The sequence below is a fragment of the Hylobates moloch genome, unplaced genomic scaffold (genome assembly GCF_009828535.3).
Source record: "Hylobates moloch isolate HMO894 unplaced genomic scaffold, HMol_V3 SCAFFOLD_11, whole genome shotgun sequence".
NCBI classification, from domain to species: domain Eukaryota; kingdom Metazoa; phylum Chordata; class Mammalia; order Primates; family Hylobatidae; genus Hylobates; species Hylobates moloch.
In genome coordinates this window covers 96,511,780-96,522,189 of record NW_026652286.1, presented here as the reverse complement: position 1 = coordinate 96,522,189, position 10,410 = coordinate 96,511,780, and positions in this window count along the sequence as shown.

Sequence of the window (10,410 nt, the reverse complement as noted above, 5' to 3'; positions counted from 1 at the left end):
ATGTTGTCTCCCAAATCTGAACAAACACAACCACAGTTTGCAGCGGCAGGAAAGAGGTAGTGCAGCTGAGCGTGAGCAGGGAGGTTGGAGCACAGGGTGTGTTTTCGGAGGGGCCCCCTGTAGTATCTTGTGAGCAGTAGAATTCTAGCATCTTTGAATACCATACTAAGTTTCTGAGGGAGAAAACGGTGGGATTTTTAAGATATTATTTGGAGGAAGTTAATAAGGTACTTAGTTAACAGAATTGCCAGGTTGTTGGAAATGTGCTAAAGATGTATGACACATTAAAAATGATAATATAAGGATACTTGGCCAGATAATTTAGGAATAACCAAGGAATATTTAACCTCTTCACCACAAAGTCCTAAGAGAAATAAATGCCCAAGAGATAAAGCCAAAATACATTTTTATTATCTGGACTTAGGCCTCATATTCCAGAGCAGAATCCGGTAAACTCAGATGAACTCCATGGAGAATTTCATAAATCAGATTAACATCAAGGTACTAAAATCAAAACCCACTAAGAAACCTGTTGCCCCCTTCAAAGCACAGCTGAAGTAATGGATCTAATAGAAGATACATTGTTTGCACTGAGCAGTAGAGTAGTAGAGGAGAAACGCCCAGAGATGGCAGAGACAAGTTGTTCCAGTCCCCTTGAGTCAAGGCAGCAGCCTCTGGACCACCACCCTGCCACATGCGAAAAATGGGATAATATTTAATAAATAACTTAAAAAATTTTTTGATTCACCTGACTGGCTGGAAGGACAATAATCCAAATGAGAGTTAACAGCTCCACAGTAGTTTTCTAGAATGAAAGCTGAACTGAGAAATAGTAACCGATGGCATGTTGAGCAGGTTAATAATTTGGTACCCTTCCACGCCAGTATTTGTTTGTTTTGAGATGGAGTCTCTGTCACCCAGGCTGGAGTGTAGTGGCGTGATCTCGGCTCACTGCAAGCTCCGCCTCCCGGGTTCACGCCATTCTCCTGCCTCAGCCTCCCCAGTAAGCTGGGACTACAGGCACCCACCACCACGCCCAGCTGATTTTTTGTAATTTTGGTAGAGATGGGGTTTCGTCATGTTAGCCAGGATGGTCTCGATCTCCTGACCTTGTGATCCGCCCGCCTTCGCCTCCCAAAGTGCTGGGATTACAAGAGTGAGCCACCGCACCTGGCCCCACACCAGTATTTTTAAAAATAGTTTGTTTTACCTCTAGCATCTTCCCTCAGCTGACCTAAATAATCCAGCCACAATAGCTGAGAGAAATATACCTACAATTATTTCCATCTCCTTATATTTCTAGTGATGTTGGCTGACTGACCCACTAATCTGGTTTATGGGAGAGGGAAAGACTAAAAGAGCCACAAAGTGGATGCCCAACCCACGTCATCACTAACCTTTATTGTGCCAAAGTAACTGACACAATGTTTCAAATGTAAGCACATCTCCTTGGAAGTGGAATAACTTGATTCATCCTTGGGGAAGTCCTGAGGATCAAGCAAGGAGGAGCCCAGCTTTCTTTAGACACCACCTTTGTTATCTTTAATAACAAAAAGGAACAAAGTGATTGTCAGACCAGCACAAAGGTACCTCTTAATGTGCAATTTCTATTTTCTTTAGTGTATGTGAGTGCACGCATGCACGTGTGTACACCGAGGTTTCAGGCAGAAGGAGGAATGCAATTCAAATTCTAAAAAAGGAATCAGTCAGCACAAACTAGTTTATTTGGCAATCCATAAAGATAGGGACTCTTCAGAGGAAGTTGAGAGCATTGTAGGGTTATGTAAAGACTTCCAGAAGCTGTAAAGACTTCCAGAAGCAAGAAGATTCAACCATCTAAAACGCCATATAGGAAAATAGCCAAATCTCCATTTAAGTAGAGAATAAATCTTAGTAATGTTCTCTGCAGAATATAACAATGCTGCAAAAAGGCCATTTCACAGGAATATAATCAAAACTGCAGATTCTCAGGGTTTCCCATAAGACGACTTCTCTGCTCTTCTGTTTGTGATTTCTTCTTTAATTGTACATCTCTCCTAGACAGTCCAAGGGACTACTAACGAGAAGATTTCAGGAAGAGGCCTACAGCAATTGCTTGGTGCTTGAGTTCATTTGCGGAACCTTGGCAACAGGTCTACAGAGAAGCAGTTCCATGGCAAAAGAGTTGTGGGGCAGTTGAGTAATCCATCCAAACAATGAGGAGTAAACCCTGAGTCAAGAAACCAGCAAAAAGCAGACGACTGGGTCAGCAAATAAAGGGAGAAGATCCTTGCCTCCTTCAGTGCCCCCAACATGATATTCTGAAAGGCCCTCCACTAAAATACAACTACAGTTTTTTTGTTTTGTTTTGTTTTTGGTTTTGGTTTTTTTTCGAGACGGAGTCTCGCTCTGTCGCCCAGGCTGGAGTGCAATGGCACAATCTCGGCTCACTGCAAGCTCCGCCTCCTGGGTTCACGCCATTCTCCTGCCTCAGCCTCTCCGAGTAGCTGGGACTACAGGTGCCCGCCACTACGCCCGGCTAATTTTTTTGTATTTTTAGTAGAGACGGGGTTTCACCGTGGTCTCGATCTCCTGACCTCATGATCCGCCCGCCTCAGCCTCCCAAAGTGCTGGGATTACAAGCGTGAGCCACCGCACCCAGCCAACTACAGTTTTAATAAATTACTAAAATAGAGAATAGAAGTAGTATGTAAGTTGGGATAGGGTGATCTGAATTTAAGTGTTTTAACATTCATGAACTGTTCAGGACAAAAGCTATAAGATATTGGTTAACCTCAACATTGTTAAGTGTGCACTGTAGTATCAAAGATACTCGTCATAAGAATGGAGAGAGTAATTTTCTAAATAGTGGAGGGAAAATAGGAATTAAGAATTTTTTCAAAAGTGGGACTTAGGTTGTCTAAAGAAAGGCCAAAAAAAGCATAAAAACAAAAAATAGAACTACAAAGATGACAGCCCAAATATATGAATAAAATAGAATAAGTAGTAACTACCATTTAAGAAAGAGATTGTCAGAGTGGGAAAAAAAGAAAGTAAATTATAACGATATATACAACAGATATACAAAAATAGTGATTTTTTTGTTTTTGAGATGGAATCTTGCTCAGTTGCCCAGGCTGGAGTGCAATGGCGTCATGTTGGTTCACTGCAACCTCTGCCTCCTGGGTTCAGGCGATTCTCCTGCCTCAGCCTCCCGAGTAGCTGGGATTACAGGTGCCTGCCACCATGCCTGGCTAATTTTTTTTTTTTTTTTTTTTTTTTTAGTAGAGACTGGGTTTCACCATATTGGTCAGGCTGGTCTTGAACTCCTGACCTCGTGATCCACTCACCTCGGCCTCCCAAAGTGCTGGGATTACAGGCATGAGCCACCGGGCCCGGCCAGAATAGTGAAAATTTTTAAAAAGTGAAGATATACCAGGAAAATACTGTTCAAAGAAAGCTAAAGGAGTTATTTTAATATTGAATAAAAAATGTTTTAAGCCAGAGCATTATGAGAAGTCCTCTACATAATTAAAAGTTTAATCTACCAGGAATATATAACATGTCTAAATTTCTATATGCTTCTGGCTTTGTAATAAAAATCAGTAGAATTACAGGAAAAATTGATAAATTCATCACTTTAGTGAGCAATTTAAATGCACCTCTCCTAGTTATTGATAGATCAAGCAGATAAAGGACAAATATTTATACAATACATTAAAAGAATATAGAAAGGAGATAATTGCAGAAAGTAATGATAACATATATATAATTGTTTAACAAAGTAAGTAAGCTGGTTCTTTGAAAAGACTACAAAAACTGGCAATATTGATTATGAAATGGAAATATAGAAATACACTAATAAGCTATGGAAATGGTAAATATGTTGATAAATATAAATCAATAATGATTGTGTAAAGTAAATATGTCTTATGGAAATATGTCAGCAATAACACATAAGATGAAGAGAGTGGATGGAGTTAAAACATTGAAGGTTCTAGCATTATTGAAAAAGTGGAAAAGGGCTATTTTGTTTTTTAGACAGTAATAATAAAAAATATATGTTGTGATTTCTAGAGTAACCACCAAAACAATAGTAAGCAAATGTGTAACTGACAAGTTAATAGAGGGAAAATAATGTACTAAAAATTAATGCAAATGAAGCTAAGAGAAAAAGGAATATAAAACAAGTGAGTCAAGTAGATAACAAATAGTAAAATGGTAACTAAAACTCAAATATATAAATAATAACATTACATGTAAATAGATTAAATACTTCAATTAAAGATCAAATTAACATTTTATATGCACACACACACAGTCATGTGGCACACAATAATATTTTCATCGGTGACAAACCACATATACAACAGTGGTCCTGTAGGATTATAATGGAGCTGAAAAATTCCTACAGCCTACTGATGTCATAGCAATGCATTACTCATGTTCATGATGATGCTGCTGGAAACCTACTGTGCTGCCAGTCATGGAAAATTCTAGCACATATAATTATGTACAGTATATAATACTTGATAAGAAATGGCTGTTATTGGTTTATGTACTTATATTTTCATTATTATTTTAGAGTGTACTCTTACTTACTTAAAAAAGTTAACTAGAAGACAGCCTCAAGAAGATCCTTCAGGAAGGATTCCAGAAGAAGACATTGTTCTTATAAGAGATGACAGCTCCACTGGCGTTATTGCCCCTGAAAGGTGTTCCAGTGGGACAAAATGTAGAGATGGGACAAAATGAAGACAGTGATACTGATGATCCTGACCCTGAGTAGGCCGAGGCTAAGGTGTGTTTGTGTCTTGGTTTAAAACAAAGAAGTTTAAAAAGTAAAACAATAAAAATTGAAAAAATTGAAAAAAGCTTAAAGAATAAGGATAAAAAATATTTTGGTACAGCTGTACAGTGTGTTTGTGTTTTAGCTAAGTGTTAGTATAAAAGAGTCAAAAAGTTAAAAAAGCTAAAAGTTTATAAAGCAAAAAAGTTACACCATGCTTAGGTTAATTTATTATTGAAGAAAGAAAAAATTTGTAAAAATTTCGTGTAGCCTAAGTATACAGTGTTGATAAAGTCTACAGTCGTGTACAGTAATGTTTTAGACCTTCACGTTTACTCACCACTCACTCACTGAGTCACCTGGAGCAAATTCCAGTCCTGCAAGCTCCATTCATGGTAAGTGCCCTATACAGATAGACCATTTTTTATCTTTCACATTGTATTTTTACTGTACCTTTTCTATGTTTAGATATGCTTAGATAGACAAATACTTACCATTGTGTTACAATCACCTGCTGTATTCAGTACAGTAAAATGCTATACAGGTTTGTAGCGTAGGAGCAATAGGCTATACCATATAGCCTAGGTGTGAAGTAGGCTATAGCATCTGTGTTTGTGTACATACACTCTATGATCACACAATGACGAAATCATCTAATGACACACTTCTCATAACGTATCCCATTGTTAAGCGATGCATGACTGAAGGCACACACCCACAAGAGACATACCTCAAAGAATACACACAAGAAGGCCAAACATAAAAGGCACTCCTTAAAATGAATTGTCCCTGGAGAATGGATGTAGCCAAGAGCCATTAAAGGAATAAGAAATATCATCTTTACCACAGTGCTGGAGGCAGAGGGAACACGCTATGGTAAAACTGCCTGAGCCTAAGAAGAAGAACAAATCTGGGGGAAAGGAATGGAATTTTGTATGGGGAGAGTGCAGATCGAACAAGGAACCACTGCTTTTGCTCAGTTTGTGATCCCTTCTGGTCAGTTACACTCAGTTCTGGAATGTAGCCTGATTATTGTATGCTGGTTGCTTAATGTAGCTTATTGAGTCATCACAGGTATCTTTTTCTTACTTCACAGATTAAGAAACCAAGGCTCAAAGGAGAAAAGTAACATATTCAAGCCTCCTAGTCATTCACAGAATGAGTTCAAAGTCACAACTTTCTGACCCTAAAGCCAATTATTTTCGCATTAGCAGACTGCTGAGAAGAGAACCCAGGAGAAGGGATGCAGAATGCAAGAGTCGGAAGAAGAAAGGGAGTAAAAGAAGGCTGATAAGGTCGGTGCCTATAATCCTTGCACTTTGGGAGGCCGAGGCGGGTGGATTACCTGAGGTCAGGAGTTTGAGACCAGCCTGGCCAACATGATGAAATCCCATCTCTACTAAAAATACAAAAAATTAGCTGGGCGTGGTAGTGCATGTCTGTAATCCCAGCTACTCAGGATTCTCCTGCCGGAGAATCGCTTGAACCCCGGGGGTGGAGGTTGCAGTGAGCTGAGATCATGCCACTGCATTCCAGCCTGGGCAACAAGAGCGAAACTCCATCTCAAAAAAAAAAAAAAGAAGCCTGTTGGTATTTGTGTTATTCAAATACTGCTACACAATAACACAAAATTTTGGTGGTTTACAATGATAAGCATTTATTGGGCATATGCAGTTTGCAGATTAGCTAGAGTTTCAGAAACCGATCTTGGCTAGGTTGGACTGGGTGGCTTTGCTTCTCCCTGATGGTCTGTGGGTCAGCTGGAGTAGCTGTGCTCTACACATCTCCCATTCTCCTCCTGGGCTTAGTGAGGTGAGCCACATATCTTACTCTCATGGTGATCAAAAGGTAAAGAAAGAAAACCCAACCACCAAGTACCTGTCAAGCCTCATGCCTCCAGTCCACTAACATCCATTAGTAAAAGCAACATGGCAGAGCCCAAAGTCAAAGCATGAGAATTTTCACCAATGCCTTTAGTGGGAAGGACTGATGAATTATATGGCAAAGGGTTTGTGTATTAGGAGGGGTCAAGAATGGGAGTCAAAAATTCACTCTACCAGTCCCCAAGCAGGAATCACAGTTCATTCTTTCAGCACTTTACCTTCATGTTGACTTGGAAGATGCCGTTTTTATAAAAGTCTTCTAAGATTAGTCATCCTGTCTATACAAGAAACATAAAACATATTTGTTTCTCCTTTCTCCTGCAAGCTGATAATAGAGAATAAGATCAAGCACTTTCTTAGCAATGATCAACTGGGTGATTACAATGTCCTACATAACTTTATGGAAAAATCAAGAGCACCCTTGATTGCTTATAGATTTATTACTCTGAAAGGGTTTTATTTATGCACTCATTCAACAAATAGCTTTTGAGTGTCTTCTGTGTACTGGGAACTATAATGGGCTTGAATGAACCAGAAGCTAGGGGATGAGGTGGAGGATGCAAAGATGAATAAAACACAACATGCACAGAGGGCTGTGGGGATCTGGGTGACAAGTGATATTGTTATTCAATTCGGAAACATAGGAAGAGGAAAAATACATAAGAGAAAGATATTGAGCTCAGTTTGGGTTATATAGAATGTAAGGCAATGCTAGAATATCCAGTAAGTAGAAGTAGCTCTGTTGTGAGAAAAAATCTGGAAAGAAGATACAGATTTGGGAGCAATCTGCAGTATAGGCGACAGTTCAGAGAATGGGTGTGGAAGGGAACATTTTAAAGAAGGAAGGTGAATAGATTGAAAAGAAAATTGCTAGGGACAGAAAAACATTTAAGGAACCATTGATGGAGGCAGAGCAGTACCCACCAAAGAACATTGAAGAACAACAGAGAGTAAAGGGGAATCAGAGAAAAATGTTGAAAAAAGTCCAAGAATTTTTTTTTTAACAAAATGAAAAGGAGGAACTGGTTAGTGTTGTCAAATGCCGTAAAACGGTCAAGTTAAACAAAAATCCGAAAGAGAGTATTTGATTAAATAATTCAATTATATAATGTGAGACAAAACTTAGATGAGCAAGTAAGAGTAGAGAAATTGGGCATAGAGAATGCTTTTGTAAGAATGTTAGGAAGGGCCAGGCATGGTGGCTCACACCTGACATCCCAACACTTTGGGAGGCCGAGGTGGGCGGATCACCTGAGGTCAGGAGTTTGAGACCAGCCTGGAAAATATGGTGAAACCCTGTCTCTACTAAAAGTACAAAAATTAGCCGGGCGTGGTGGTGCACGCCTGTAATCCCAGCTACTGGAGAGGCTGAGGCAGGAGAATCGCTTGAACTCGGGAGGCAGAGGTTGCAGTGAGCCGAGATCACACCATTGCACTCCAACCTCGGTGACAGAGCGAGACTCTTGTCTCAAAAAAAAAAAAAAAAAAAAGGCTTGGGAAGGAAAAGGAGTGTGGCAGTTTGGGGAGATGCAGTGTCAAGAATGGATGGTTTTTCTCAGGCTAAGGGACACTTGAAGCTTTAGGGGAGTCAAACTAACATTTATTGAGCACCTTCTATTTTCCGGACACTGTGCTAGGAGGTGTATTTATACATATTGCCAAATTATATAAGCTGAGGAGAAGGAACAAGGGTAGACTGAAACACTGAAAAAGGCAGGGGAGATAATTGAGGAAGGAAATCTTTAAGAGGATACAATCAAAAGTACAGGTGAAGGGATTAGCATTGAAAAATATTTCATTCTGGGACAAAAGGAAAAGATGTTCAGGTGAACACAAAATGTGTTCAGCTCATAGAAGGGGGAAGGAAGGAAAATTAAGGCAATCTGTGACTGATGGTTTCTCTTTTCTCCTGTGGTAAATGCTGTGGTCACCATCTGAAAATGAGGGATATGGAATAAAGAAATGGGCTCAGAAGAGAAGAGCTGGACTTAGGAATTGAGAGAAGGGGTTGGTTAATAATAACTAAGGAGGACTTCTGGGAGGATTTAAGGGTTCAACTAAAGTATTATTAGGGAAGGTAGAATGGTCGGCTTTAACTGTGCAGCAAGCTTGAGATTGACTAGATGCAACCTGTGGCTCAATGGCCCTTCTCAAACCTCCTACAACCGCTTTAACCCCTTGTGGCTTTGACTTAAGTTCTAATTTGTTTTGTTAGGCTGGATTGTGTTAAGCTGATTAATAAAGTGAACTGACAACACCCTCAGGTACCCTTAGATATTCATGTTTATTTCCTGGTAGGTTTTTGTTTTGTGTTTCTTGTTTTTGAAGAGTGGGTTGGGAGTTTCAACTAGTCAACTTTTTTATTTTTTGAGAGGACGTGGTGGAGGAGTAATCATTTTCTGTGATCAGAACTACCATAAAGAATACAGCGAAAGTTCAATCTAAATAAAAATACTGTTCCATCTATTATTCTCATATGAGAAGACTGTTACATGAACAGGGAAAATGATTGCACGTAATTGCTAAGCGTAGGAAGCTTTGTTCCTAAACTGACCAACAAAAAGTTACAAATGATTATTGCTCTATATAAATACTTACTGCAATGAATTTTCTTAATAAAAATCTGCCTGTAGTTTAATAGGGAACATAACAACTAGAAGGCCCCAGAGTCAGGGAATTATAGACTGTTAAGAGAGGGGAAAATGTATAGAGCACACCTAATGCAATCATTCAGAACACACAGTTCTTGTACTGAGGGATGAGTTTCTTCATCTTTCTTTCATGCATCCAGAAAGTAGGTAATAAACACCTACTGTTGGAAGTGTTAGGGAAGTAGCAGTAAACAAAAGAGACAAATATCCCCACACTCATGGAGCTTGTAGTATGGGGAGGAAAGGCAGTCAACAAAATAAAGTATTATTTAAATTATATCTCAAATTAAAAGGAAAAAAAAACTGCCAAGAAGAAAAATTAATCAAGGAAAGTGGAAAGGAAGTTCCACGGATGGGTGAGGGGATAATCCAGGAAGGCTTCACTGGGAAGGTGACATTTAAATAAAGATGTGAAAGAGTTGGAGGAGCAATTTACACATCTATTCATGAAAGAGCATTCCAGAGAGTGAATAGCTAGTGTAAAGTCCCTGAGACAGAAGTGTGCTTGGTGAGCCTAGAACCCAGGGAGAGAGGTGAGAGCAATAGGAGATGCTCTTAGAGGGGCAATGAGGAGCCAGATACATGGGCTTGGAACGATTGTGTCTTTGATTCTGAATAAGATGGGGAGCCACTAGAGGGTAATGTTCAAAGAACTCACATATCATCTCACAACAACTATAAATATGCTGATAGCTGAGAATAGATTCTTGGCAGTTCAAGAAGAGACCACTAAAACACCACTTGGCAGGCTAATACAGTAATCCAAGTGAAACACATGCACAGTCTGGATGAGGAGCAGAGCAGTGGAAATGATGAGAAAAGGTGGAGTTCAAATCATATAATTAAAGTAGAATTAACAAGATTTGCTAGCAAATGTGAGATTTGTTGGGGGGTGGGGAAGATGAGTTAAAGAGAATTGTGTGATTTTGGACTGAGTAAATGGGAAAAGGTGGATGCCATTGATTAAGATGGAAAGATAGTAGGTGGAATACATCTCTTTAGCATCATCAGGAGTGTAGTTTGGACGTGGGATGTTTGAGATGTCTATTTGACATTCTAGTGGAGATGTTATGTGAATAGCTAGCCATAAGAGTCTGCAGAGAAAACT